The following is a 3,450-nucleotide window of genomic DNA, read 5'->3' on the forward strand; positions in this document are numbered from 1 at the left end:
TTATTCTCCATGGACTTTACAGTGTTTCCTAGCCTCAGTGCAGTGGGCAGCTGGGATGAGGTGCTCTTATTCTCCATGGACTTTACAGTGTTTCCTAGCCTCAGTGCAGTGGACAGCTGGGAGGAGGTGTTCTTATTCTCCATGGACTTTACAGTGTTTCCTAGCCTCAGAGCAGTGGACAGCTGGGAGGAGGTGCTCTTATTCTCCACGGACTTTACAGTGTTTCCTAGCCTCAGTGCAGTGGGCAGCTGGGAGGAGGTGCTCTTATTCTCCATGGACTTTACAGTGTTTCCTAGCCTCAGAGCAGTGAGCAGCTGGGAGGAGGTTCTCTTATTCTCCATGGACTTTACAGTGTTTCCTAGCCTCAGTGCAGTGGGCAGCTGGGAGGAGGTGCTCTTATTCTCCATGGACTTTACAGTGTTTCCTAGCCTCAGTGCAGTGGGCAGCTGGGAGGAGGTGCTCTTATTCTCCATGGACTTTACAGTGTTTCCTAGCCTCAGTGCAGTGGGCAGCTGGGAGGAGGTGCTCTTATTCTCCATGGACTTTACAGTGTTTCCTAGCCTCAGTGCAGTGGGCAGCTGGGAGGAGGTGCTCTTATTCTCCATGGACTTTACAGTGTTTCCTAGCCTCAGAGCAGTGAGCAGCTGGGAGGAGGTTCTCTTATTCTCCATGGACTTTACAGTGTTTCCTAGCCTCAGTGCAGTGGGCAGCTGGGAGGAGGTGCTCTTATTCTCCATGGACTTTACAGTGTTTCCTAGCCTCAGTGCAGTGGACAGCTGGGAGGAGGTTCTCTTATTCTCCATGGACTTTACAGTGTTTCCTAGCCTCAGAGCAGTGGGCAGCTGGGAGGAGGTGCTCTTATTCTCCATGGACTTTACAGTGTTTCCTAGCCTCAGAGCAGTGGACAGCTGGGAGGAGGTGCTCTTATTCTCCATGGACTTTACAGTGTTTCCTAGCCTCAGTGCAGTGGGAAGCTGGGAGGAGGTTCTCTTATTCTCCATGGACTTTACAGTGTTTCCTAGCCTCAGAGCAGTGGGCAGCTGGGAGGAGGTGCTCTTATTCTCCATGGACTTTACAGTGTTTCCTAGCCTCAGTGCAGTGGGCAGCTGGGAGGAGGTTCTCTTATTCTCCATGGACTTTACAGTGTTTCCTAGCCTCAGAGCAGTGGGCAGCTGGGAGGAGGTGCTCTTATTCTCCATGGACTTTACAGTGTTTCCTAGCCTCAGAGCAGTGGACAGCTGGGAGGAGGTGCTCTTATTCTCCATGGACTTTACAGTGTTTCCTAGCCTCAGTGCAGTGGGAAGCTGGGAGGAGGTTCTCTTATTCTCCATGGACTTTACAGTGTTTCCTAGCCTCAGAGCAGTGGGCAGCTGGGAGGAGGTGCTCTTATTCTCCATGGACTTTACAGTGTTTCCTAGCCTCAGTGCAGTGGGCAGCTGGGAGGAGGTGCTCTTATTCTCCATGGACTTTACAGTGTTTCCTAGCCTCAGAGCAGTGGGCAGCTGGGAGGAGGTGCTCTTATTCTCCATGGACTTTACAGTGTTTCCTAGCCTCAGAGCAGTGGGCAGCTGGGAGGAGGTGCTCTTATTCTCCATGGACTTTACAGTGTTTCCTAGCCTCAGAGCAGTGGGCAGCTGGGAGGAGGTGCTCTTATTCTCCATGGACTTTACAGTGTTTCCTAGCCTCAGAGCAGTGGACAGCTGGGAGGAGGTGCTCTTATTCTCCATGGACTTTACAGTGTTTCCTAGCCTCAGAGCAGTGGACAGCTGGGAGGAGGTGCTCTTATTCTCCACGGACTTTACAGTGTTTCCTAGCCTCAGTGCAGTGGGCAGCTGGGAGGAGGTGCTCTTATTCTCCATGGACTTTACAGTGTTTCCTAGCCTCAGAGCAGTGAGCAGCTGGGAGGAGGTTCTCTTATTCTCCATGGACTTTACAGTGTTTCCTAGCCTCAGAGCAGTGAGCAGCTGGGAGGAGGTTCTCTTATTCTCCATGGACTTTACAGTGTTTCCTAGCCTCAGTGCAGTGGGCAGCTGGGAGGAGGTGCTCTTATTCTCCATGGACTTTACAGTGTTTCCTAGCCTCAGTGCAGTGGGCAGCTGGGAGGAGGTGCTCTTATTCTCCATGGACTTTACAGTGTTTCCTAGCCTCAGAGCAGTGAGCAGCTGGGAGGAGGTTCTCTTATTCTCCATGGACTTTACAGTGTTTCCTAGCCTCAGTGCAGTGGGCAGCTGGGAGGAGGTGCTCTTATTCTCCATGGACTTTACAGTGTTTCCTAGCCTCAGTGCAGTGGACAGCTGGGAGGAGGTTCTCTTATTCTCCATGGACTTTACAGTGTTTCCTAGCCTCAGAGCAGTGGACAGCTGGGAGGAGGTGCTCTTATTCTCCATGGACTTTACAGTGTTTCCTAGCCTCAGTGCAGTGGGAAGCTGGGAGGAGGTTCTCTTATTCTCCATGGACTTTACAGTGTTTCCTAGCCTCAGTGCAGTGGGCAGCTGGGAGGAGGTGCTCTTATTCTCCATGGACTTTACAGTGTTTCCTAGCCTCAGTGCAGTGGGCAGCTGGGAGGAGGTGCTCTTATTCTCCATGGACTTTACAGTGTTTCCTAGCCTCAGTGCAGTGGACAGCTGGGAGGAGGTTCTCTTATTCTCCATGGACTTTACAGTGTTTCCTAGCCTCAGAGCAGTGGGCAGCTGGGAGGAGGTGCTCTTATTCTCCATGGACTTTACAGTGTTTCCTAGCCTCAGAGCAGTGGACAGCTGGGAGGAGGTGCTCTTATTCTCCATGGACTTTACAGTGTTTCCTAGCCTCAGTGCAGTGGGAAGCTGGGAGGAGGTTCTCTTATTCTCCATGGACTTTACAGTGTTTCCTAGCCTCAGAGCAGTGAGCAGCTGGGAGGAGGTGCTCTTATTCTCCATGGACTTTACAGTGTTTCCTAGCCTCAGTGCAGTGGGCAGCTGGGAGGAGGTGCTCTTATTCTCCATGGACTTTACAGTGTTTCCTAGCCTCAGAGCAGTGGGCAGCTGGGAGGAGGTGCTCTTATTCTCCATGGACTTTACAGTGTTTCCTAGCCTCAGAGCAGTGGGCAGCTGGGAGGAGGTGCTCTTATTCTCCATGGACTTTACAGTGTTTCCTAGCCTCAGAGCAGTGGACAGCTGGGAGGAGGTGCTCTTATTCTCCATGGACTTTATAGTGTCCCAGAACTTTTTGGAATTAGTGTTGCAGGATGCACATTTCTGTTTGAAAAAGCTAGCCTTAGCTTTCCTAACTGACTGAGTATATTGGTTCTAGTCAAGCCGTGTATATTCACCCTCAAGCCACGACGGACCTCAAAGAACGTTACTGGGCTTTAGGCAAACTGGAAACCAAATGTCCCACATTTATTTTAACTGGGGATTTTAGCAAAAGCAAATTTGAGGAAAACGCTACTGAAGTTCACCACAGTATTATTTT

General features: G+C 50.9%; 1 long non-coding RNA gene across 10 annotated transcripts; it reads left to right on the forward strand.

The window, feature by feature from the left end:
• Positions 1 to 331: 331 nt before the first annotated feature.
• LOC127915565 (uncharacterized) lies at positions 332 to 3,099 on the forward strand. Of its 10 annotated transcripts, none has more exons than XR_008091347.1 (4): positions 332 to 588; positions 2,041 to 2,106; positions 2,503 to 2,634; positions 2,965 to 3,099. It is a non-coding gene; the product is annotated as an uncharacterized LOC127915565 (long non-coding RNA). The 10 variants fall into 10 exon arrangements; XR_008091351.1 differs by having other exon boundaries at positions 2,503 to 2,568; positions 2,899 to 3,018; XR_008091353.1 differs by lacking the exon at positions 2,965 to 3,099 and adding an exon at positions 2,701 to 2,815 and having other exon boundaries at positions 2,503 to 2,568.
• Positions 3,100 to 3,450: the final 351 nt, after the last annotated feature.

The sequence above is a fragment of the Oncorhynchus keta genome, chromosome 35 (assembly GCF_023373465.1).
Source record: "Oncorhynchus keta strain PuntledgeMale-10-30-2019 chromosome 35, Oket_V2, whole genome shotgun sequence".
Classification (NCBI taxonomy): domain Eukaryota; kingdom Metazoa; phylum Chordata; class Actinopteri; order Salmoniformes; family Salmonidae; genus Oncorhynchus; species Oncorhynchus keta.